Source organism: Helianthus annuus, chromosome 3, assembly GCF_002127325.2.
Source record: "Helianthus annuus cultivar XRQ/B chromosome 3, HanXRQr2.0-SUNRISE, whole genome shotgun sequence".
NCBI lineage: Eukaryota > Viridiplantae > Streptophyta > Magnoliopsida > Asterales > Asteraceae > Helianthus > Helianthus annuus.
The window spans coordinates 154,240,161-154,250,630 of NC_035435.2; the positions used below are offsets into that span (position 1 = coordinate 154,240,161).

General features: G+C 33.7%; 1 long non-coding RNA gene across 1 annotated transcript; it reads left to right on the forward strand.

Annotated features, from left to right (window-relative positions):
• Positions 1-6,201: 6,201 nt before the first annotated feature.
• Positions 6,202-7,760, forward strand: LOC118490212. Its single transcript, XR_004888680.1, has 3 exons — positions 6,202-6,283; positions 6,361-6,407; positions 7,657-7,760. It is a non-coding gene; the product is annotated as an uncharacterized LOC118490212 (long non-coding RNA).
• Positions 7,761-10,470: the final 2,710 nt, after the last annotated feature.

A 10,470-nucleotide genomic window follows, 5' to 3' on the forward strand; every position in this document is an offset into this window, starting at 1 on the left:
AAATGAATGAAAGCGATTTCAAGCTTTAAAGTGCTTAAACACCCTTAACGGGTCAAAATAAGCATACGAGCATAAACGGGTTTAAATGCTGTAATAAACCTATGATTAGAACCTAATATAGTAGGTAATATTAATTTGAAGAAGTGTATGAGATATAGGAATCAAATAAATACGTTTGTTTGATAAAATGCATAAACGGGTTAAAATTCGGTAAAAAGGTAACGAGTCGAAGGCTTAAAAGTCTCAAAATTTCTTATGTTGGATGTAGGATTTTAACTCCATAAGATAGAGGATTAAATTACGGACGCGTAGGAAAAAGAATCGGGTAAAACGGATCAATAACGAAGAAGTTATGGCTGTTTCCGTGAAATCAGATCGTGCTGGGTATGTACAGCATCAGCTAAGGCAACAGGCTGTGAAAAACAGGGCTAGGCGTGACACCTAGGCCCTTGGCGTCACGTCTGGCCCCCTAACTCCGAAAATTTTTAAATTTTGTCATTTTTAACCCCTGTACTTGTTTGAACTTAATATTTGACTATCAAAACTAACTTTTAAGTTGGTTTTGATCATAGGTGAATGCCAAGAGTGCACGGATGAAGATCAAGCGACGAGCAAGAACCGAACACGATCGTGAAATAAGCTTCCGCACTATGTATCGTTATTATGTTAAACGACGAACGTACACATGATATGTTCTATACTTTTTAAATTGTAAAAAGTTTTAATAAACCCGTAATTTCCAATGCATATGTATTCTTAATTACATGACTGTTTTTCGTAAATGATACGTTAAACCTTAATTTATAAGAACGGGTGTTACATAATGTTGCACCATTTGAAGCACTTTATGGACGAAAATGCCGCACGCTAGTCTGTTGGGCAGAAATTGGGGAAAAGCAACTATCCGGACCAGAAATAGTACAAGAAACAACCGACAAGATCATTCAAGTCAAGGAATGACTGAAAGCAGCACGTGATCGACAAAAGAGTTATGCTGATAACAGACGAAAGCCACTGGAATTTCAGGTAGGAGACAAAGTGTTATTAAAAGTCTCTCCTTGGAAAGGAGTGGTAAGATTCATCAAAAGGGGAAAGCTAAGCCCCAGGTATATTGGACCTTTTAAGATTATTAGAAGAATAGGACCCGTAGCTTATCAGCTACAACTGCTAGAGGAAATGGCAGGAATACATGATTTATGTCATGTATCTAATCTCAAGAAATGTTTAGCTGATGAATCACTGGTAATACCTCTTAAGGACATAGAGGTAAATGAGCAGTTAAAATTTGTAGAAAGACCTCTACAGGTCGAAGACAGGAAAGTCAAGAATCTCAAACACAAGAGATTAGTTCTGGTCAAAGTGAAATGGGATTCCAAGAGAGGACCAGAGTACACATGGGAGCTTAAATCAGAAATACAAAGGAAATATCCACACTTATTCCAGTAGATCTCGAAGACGAACTCTAAAACAAGGTGGGGAGAATATAACAACCCTCCTAAATAATCCAACATCCCAAAAATGTTTAAAATATCCCAATACGTCCTAAAATACGCCCCGTATACGAAAACAGGCCCCGAATACCTTTATTTTTATTTAAATTAAATGAAAACAAAAATAAAAGGGCTCTGGCGGGCCGCGTAAGACCATCCCTGGGTCTACGCGGGGCGCGAGCGAAGGGCCAAACGGTGAAACCCTGAGCTGCCATGTGGCAGCATCGTGTCGAGTCTATATGCGTGACCAGTCAAAGCTAAACCCTAGGCGACCTATGTCGCGGGCCACGTAGCCCTTGGCTACATCCTTCGCGGGCCGCGAGGAACCTGAAATCAGGCCCTATAAATAGAGGGCATCGGCTGTTCAGTCGAATTCGCACACAAATCTTTCTCTCTCTCGAATTTCTGCATAACTAAAGTAATTCTCGGGTAGTATACCACCTAATTAGCGAAGCCCGTCCTCGTTGTAAGTATCATAACCCTGGTTACGTATTAAAAACGTTGCCCGATTGATCTAGGGTTCCGTAACGGCTGTCGTGGTTCTGCCCGACGTAGTCGTTGGAATGTCGTCTCGGGGAGGGTATTACTAATGTAAATATTGAGTTATTATACTAAAGCGTGTGCATTTATGTATTTAATAGATAATCACCAGGAAGTCCTTAAGGAAAACCCTAAGACAACAATGAAAGTAATCTCCTTTTTGTAAACTGTTTTCACAAAATCTTTAATTATTTTAATTTATAAATAGCAGTGATTAAGTCTTTGTAATCTTCAATTACTGCCGGTATGTTGGGGTTTTGTATACAAAATGTGGGACACGTTACCATTGGACAAAGAGTTAGCCAATGTGTAATATGACCCACCAGTCAGGATTGACAGTACTGAATGAGTAATTGTGTAGACATAACCATTGTAATCGCTCTCAATACTGTTAATTAATAAAACTCTTCTTGATTAAACTGGGATTCACTCACCAGTATTTTCCATTGACAAAATGTTTTTAAACGCGTTTCAGGTAACAAAATGTGAAAGCCAAGTAGAAACCAGCTGGATAGCACTGAAGGCTTGGAAAAGTGGCTATAAAAGTTACCTAAATAAAGAGATGTTTTTATTAAATAAAATAGGGTTTATCCCTATGAAAATGTGTGTACTGAAAACTTGGGATTTTCTCACGTGCTTAATATTATAATAGTGTGGTATTTTACTCTGATAATATATTTCCTAACTACGGTCCTTTAGAAAAGTGAGACGTTTGTACAAGGTGATCGCTATCTTAGCTTAGTGAGAAGATTGTGTAACAGGTATCCCTGCCGGATTAAGGGAGACGACTAGTGGAGAAACTCTCAGGAGAAGACGTAGCGGGATTAGTTAACATATCTCGAACCTCTATAAATCGGTTTTGTCACTCCTTCCCTTAACTCACTTGCATATCTTATTGTTTGATTGTTTATAAGTATAATGTTGGGATCTTGACAAGTGATTAACTAAGCAAAACAAGAGTAACAAAAAAAATTAAGAAAACCTAGTCGCTCAGGGGAGCTCCAACTGGCCCTTCGGGTATTTGATAAGAAGGGCGATTGCAACTAGGGGATGTGACTAAAGTCTAAGTTAAATTATGAGAATCAGGGCTTAAAAAACTTAAATGTGAAGATTAATAAAGTTACTGGTAATAGGTCCACTTGGATGGACTCTGTGGACTGTGCAAAGCCTTCAAATGAGTGATTGTTGGGTTTAATGTGTGAAGGCTTTGGGCTTTTGGGCTCAAATTGGATTGTTAAGAAGAGATTAATTGGGTTCAGTTTTAATCATTAATTAAGGGCCCATTATTGTGTTTTTTGTTGACTAAGTTATAAACCCTAATATAATTTTAATATATATATATATATATATATATATATATAGAGGAAGGCTAACGTACATCACGTACGACAGGTAATTACGCACGTTCATTTTAAAATCACGCACGTTATAACTTAAAAATCCAAAATCACGCATGTTGAAACACAAAAATCACGCATATTGAAAACATTAATCACGCATGTTATATAACAAATCACGCACGTCGTTGTACGTGAAGTACGTTAAGCCGTAATGTACGATATACTTTTTCTATATATATATATATATATATATATATAGTGTGAGTTTCATTAGGGAACACTAAAAAAGTGGAGAACCGGAAAACACATTTAAAAATTTAACTTAACCGTGTTAAAAATCTATTTTTTTTTAAATTCGGCGCTTCTCCTTATAAATACTTGTAGAAGCATTTTTAATAAAAAAAATCAAAAACCAAAATATAAAAAAAACAGTTAAAAAAAGGCTATTTTTTACAAAAAATATTTTTTTTTATTTCGAATAGTTACTACCCGTTTTTAGAAGGAAAAGAGCTGAAAAAAAATTATAAAAAGTGATTTTTAATATGTTAAGTTAATTTTATAAGATATATATCTTTTAAATTAAAAAAAAGGCTATTTTTTACAAAAAATATTTTTTTATTTCGAATAGTTTCTACCCGTTTTTAGAAGGAAAAGAGCTGAAACAAAATTATAAAAAGTGACTTTTAATATGTTAAGTTAATTTTATAAGATATATATCTTTTAAACATTTTTTTATATTTTTAGTTTTTGATTTTTTTATTAAAATGTATCTACATGTATTTATATGAAAAAGCGCCGAAAAAATTAGAAAAACATAATTTTTAACATGTTAAATATAATTTTTTGTAGGTGTTTCCTGGTTTCCCACTTTTTTAGTATTCCCCAATCAACCCTCCCTCATATATATATATATATATATGGGTAAGATAAAAAAAAAAGTTTATTTTGCCTAAGTAGGATAAGAAAGAATCTTAACCATACATTTTTCAAATCAACGGTTAAGATAAAAGTGTAGGAGAAATGATGAGTGTAAGGGTATCTTGAAAAATCCTATTTATGAACTTTCTCTCTCCACATGCAAGGCACATGCATATTCCACCCCCATTTTTTAAACGTTCATAACTTTTTTATACGACATTATTTTTTCATAAAAATTTCACCGTAAAATTGAGCATCTTTTTAACTTTAATTTGAGTACCATATTGCTATATAAAATATGAACACTAAAAAAACCCACTATAATGTGTTGTATTTCTATATTGTATAACATTTTTTTGTGCTGGACTTTTGTACTGGATTTTTTTGTCTTAATTTTTTTTCTCATTTTTTTTGTGTTGGATTTTTTTTGTGCTACATTTTTTTGCTAAATTTTTTCATGCTATATTTTTTTGTACTACATTTTTTGTGCTATATTCTTTTGTACTACATTTTTTTGTGCTATATTTTTTTGTACTAGATTTTTTGTGCTATTTTTTTGTACTACATTTTTGTGCTATATTTTTTTATTGTAATTTTAAAAAACAAAAGGGGTGTCACATGTCATTTTCACTCCTATTTATAAGGACCAAAATGCCCTTTATTCCTAGTTATTAGGAGTGCCACATGTCATCATCACAATCCTTCTTAGGCTACTTAGGCAAAATCCACTTTTTAGTGGATCCTTCCCCTATATATAGGATTAGGTTCAAACGTGAACAAAATCCCAAGAGTGAACTGCGTGAACTGATCTGGGCCCTTGATTTTTATGATCTTGAGATTAAAGTGAGTGGCATGATGGTAATTATTTGGTTAATTTTTTTCATTTAATTAAATACAAAAAGGGTATATGTGTAATTTCAATCTTAAATTGATTGCATAAATCTCTCACAAATCAAGTAATCAATTATTCTCTTAAATTGATTGCATAAATCTCTCACAAATCAAATCAAGAATTAGGAAAGATGTAACTTAATTCAATTATTAAAATAATTATTTGTTCAAATGCGATGTACACATGTGTATTATGATTTTGCCATATTTTTAATGCGATGTACACATGTGTATATCATCTGTTTATGTGATATCTTAGAATTTTTTTTGTATTGAATGTTGATGTACACCTGTGAATTACTGTACACATATGTACGATGCTGAGTACACATGTGTACTGTTCTATTTATATCCAAGACACATGTGTATACCGTTGAAATATGAAGGTTACGTGGATCTTAAAAATCAAAATTTGAATTCTGGTGATGAAATCTGAAATAAAAATTTAAATTGAAATCTGGTGATTTGTTGTTTGTTTTGATAATTATCTTATTAATAAGTAAACATAATGTGGATAACGAATTTAAATTAGGAAAGATGTAACTTAATTCGATTATTAAAATAATGATTTAAATCTAATTTTTTATATAATTACAATCCTGCCCTTAACAACTAAAAAGGAAATCAAGGGTCCATATATGTTCACGCAGTTCACTCTTGGGAGGTTGTTCACACTGGAACCCTACCCTATATATATATATATATATATATATATATATATATATATATATATATATGGTAATGCTCTATAAAAAACCCCTTAAAATTAGAAAACTTTGCAAACTCAACATGTGGCCAAGGACCTTCCACGTATGCATAGTATTCTGATTATGGTTTTTGCTTTTAAGGGTATATTTGTAATTCTACATCTATCCACCCAACCCCCAAGATATCTTCCCCAATTGATTTGACATTATCATTAATGCACATTACCTCATTGTCAAACCCATATTTCTTTTCGATTATTTCTTTTTTAAAAGCAAAAATTACAAAATATCTTCTCCATTAATTTCCCTCATATCTTCATTTACCCCTCTTCTCCTGCATATCATCCTACCTCCATTAATGTCCATGGAGACAAATCCACCAAGTTATTATGTGAAGGTTGGATTGTTTTTTTAATTGAAGAAGTGTCAAATTGCAGGTTGTTTTGATGACGATTTGGGAACTCGATTTTGCAGGAAGCGATGGATGAAGATGATGTGCGTACCCGGCTTCTTATGTGAAGGTTGGATTTATTTTAATCAAGTTATTACCCTTATTTTTCTATATTTGATTTTGATATCAAGCAAGCAATTTGCTTTGAAGTTTAACTATAGGGTTGGATTTCTTTGTGTATTGTATCCATACTCTCATCAAGTTTTTTGTTTGATGTTTTCTTTATTTATTATGTGGATTAGTTCAATATGATTATTTATATCATCTTAGAAAACCTAAGTTGAAATTCATACATAGATGAAGATGAATTTGTTTGATGTTTGGCTTATTAACGTCAATTTGTTTTATTTTTGCTTCTACATACACCAGTAGACCTTTGCCTATAATCTTGGCATGTTTTGGACCAACAACATTGGTTATTTCATTTTGCTTCCAATATAATGTATAAGAAAGAAAGTAAGAAACAAGGTAATAAAATACAATTTTTAGACCAAATTAGAAATTTTGAACATATTTGAGAAGAAGAATTTTGGGGGTTTTTTTTATGTGCGAGGGTAATATTTGTTAGATGATTGAAATTTTGAGCTTGGGGACTGTGTGGATGTTAATGTTCGTAATTAGACCGTTAATGTGTCTTATAGATTACAAATTACAGTTTGTATAATTCCAACCGTTATTGTGAAACACGAACAACCGTTAATGTTCGTATAGATTACAAATTATAGACCGTTAATGTTTCGTATTTAACGTGTAATCTTGTTGTTTTTAGTTATGTGTACTTTGTTAGTTGCTGAATTTTAGACATCTAATAATCGGAACATCTGTTTTTAGAAACGAAAAGCCAAGTTTGTCTTACAGCACAACCAACGTAACACGTGTTGTAGTCTGAACTCCTGTTTCACAGCTAAGCCAAGTTTGTCTTACAGCACAACCAACGTAACACGTGTTATAGTCTGAACTCGTATTTCACAGCTAAACCATAGTAACATATTATAGAGACATGTATTAGGGTATGACGAATTAATTGCAGGTTTTTAGTTCTGTGTACTTTGTTAGTTGTTGTTTCAGTTGTGTAAGATTAATTTGCAGGTTTTTATTTTTTGTGTTAAAAAGCTGTGCTTGGTTTGGTTGCTTGTTTGGGCTTTTGATCTGAATAGTAACTGTTTTTTGTTGGTTCGGTTGCTTTGTTTGGGGCTTTTTGATCTGAATAGTAACTGTTTTTTGTGATGTTTTCTGAGAAAAAAAAATTCTGGCTATGAATGTGTTAATATTTATGTCTGGTTAACGACTTAACGGTTATCTTATCTTTTTGTTATTAGGACGGTGATGGATTCAAGGGAAATAAGATCCAATTCTCGGGACCGTTGGAAAGCTAAGGCAGCAAAGGTAGCCGCTGAAAAGCTAAGGCAGACTTTCAAAGGAAGCTCCACCATTTTCTTAGTGCTATGTATTTTCGTTTACTAGTAATATGTAATGTGAGACTCTTATTTTGTTTTGTCTAGTACATGATGTTAAAACGGTATGGACTTAACACATTCTAGAAATCTTAACACACGTTATAAAAGAGGCTTAACACACGTTATATCAGGTATACTATGTTATTAAGTTGCCATTGGAGTTTATGCATCCATTCTGGAAGTCTTAACACACGTTATAGAAGAGGCTTAACACACGTTATACAATATTGACTTGTATGTTCCATATTAACTTGTATGTTCCATATACGGTGTTACAATATTAACTTCTATGTTCCATATTAACTTGTACACATATTAACTTGCAAACCACTTTCATATATATGAATACAAGTCGGGTTATAATGGATGCTCACATGTTATCATATGTATACAAGTGGGGTTACAACAAGATTACGATATTAACTAAGCTCACCATTAAACTCATCGCCCCCGTCGACTGTTTTCACCCTTGTCACATGTTAAGCAATTACATGTTCCGAATAGACAAATTGTAACACATATTAGATCAGTATATAAACATCATGGTGTTTTGTAAACCCCTAGCTTATACATGAATATATGTCAGGTTACAAAAAGATTATAACAGAGGCTTAACACATGTTATACATTCCAAAATGTGCAAAACAAACACATGTTATAAACAAACGAAGAGTTCTTTCCCACGTTATATATCATTATAACAGGGGCTTAACACATGTTATACATGAACATATGCCAGGTTACATCATGGTGTTCTGTTACAGCATGAACCACCAACACATGTTATAAATGAACGAAGACTTCTTTCCCAAAGGATGTGACTTTCATATACATGAATACAAGTCGGGTTACGGTGTTACAATATTAACTTGTATGTTCCAAGATTATACAAGTTAATAGTCTTTTGGAAACCACTAGCTTATACATGACACCATGTTGGGTTAAACCAAGATTATAACAGAGGCTTAACACATGTTATCCCAAGTATATGGTGTTACAATATTAACTTGTATGTTCCATATTAACTTGTACACGTGTTACGATCAGTATATGCACATCATGGTGTTTTGCAAACCACTTTTGATATACATGAATACAAGTCGGGTTATAATGGATGCTTACATGTTATCATATGTATACAAGTGGGGTTACGACAAGATTACGATATTAACTAAGCTCACCATTAAACCCATCGCCCCCGTCGACTGTTTTCACCCTTGTCACATGTTAATCAATTACATGTTCCGAACAGACACATTGTAACACATGGTAGATCAGTATATACACATCATAGTGTTTTGTAAACCACTAGCTTATACATGAATACATGTCAGGTTACAAAAAGATTATAACAGAGGCTTAACACATGTTATACATTCCAAAATGTACAAAACATGTTAGAAACGAACGAAAACTTGTTACAGCATGAAAACTTCTTTATGGATCTGTTACAGCATGAACCACTAACACATGTTATAAACGAACGAAAACTTCTTTCCCAAAAGAGTTGACTTATTCAATGTCCCCGCATTAACGTCGCCTACATCCATCCAGCTTGTCAATTGAATATCTTTATGGATCTGTTTCTGTAAATCAACACACGTTATATATCATTCTAACAGGTGCTTAACACATGTTACGGGTCTGTTTCTGTAAATCAAACAACCCAACAAAAAAAACACTTACTGTTCAGATCAAAAGCCCAAACCAGCAACCAAACCAACAAAAAAAAACAATTATTGTTAAGATCAAATTCCCCAAACAAGCAACCAAACCAACAAAAAATCCCGTTCAAAATCTCATCCTAAAGTTTTCGATTTATTTAAAATACATGAACATTAACCATTACTAGATCTTGATTGAAGACATATGAGAGGAGAGAGAGAGAGAGAGAGAGAGAGAGAGAACATTAACCATTACTAGATCTTGACTCCGACGACGTTCCGAACTCCGGCGCCACCAACCACCCACCCTCCACCACCTTCTACAACCACCCACTGTCGCCGATATCAACCACCAACACCCCAGAATGAACCAGTCACCACCTTCCACCAACCACCAAATCTGCAACCACCATCGTCTTCTGCAACTGAATCATGCTTTGATCTGCAACCACCATCGTCTTCTGCAACTGAATCTGGAATTAGTATTTCTTGAAATCTTGAAGGTAGATATTTTAATTCTGAAATGAGACCATCTTCTTCTTGTTCTTCTTCACGTTTGTGGGGTGGGGGAGGAAAGAGATGTGATAATTGTGAGTAGAGAGTGGGAGAGAGAAAGAGGGATATGATTTTGAAATCTCTTATTTGATTTGACAGTACAACATGGCAGATGGAGAGAGAGCCAGGTTAACGTATAATGGCTTTATCGTACAAAATGTACGCGATCATCCCAGCCGTACGATCTGGTGCGAATTCACTTCTGAACATGCGATTTATGCTGAAAAAAACAACATGCGAAATTGATTTATATACCAACATACGATTTCATCATATTTACCAACATGCGAAATTACTACAAAATAACCAACATGCGATTTCCAACATGCTTTTTTATAACATGCGATTTCACAATCGCGTACGATAAGCCCTATTTTACGTTACACTTTTTCTATATATATGTATACATCCAGGTTGTAATTGCGTCTTTTGAATACCTAATAAAAGTCATACTTAG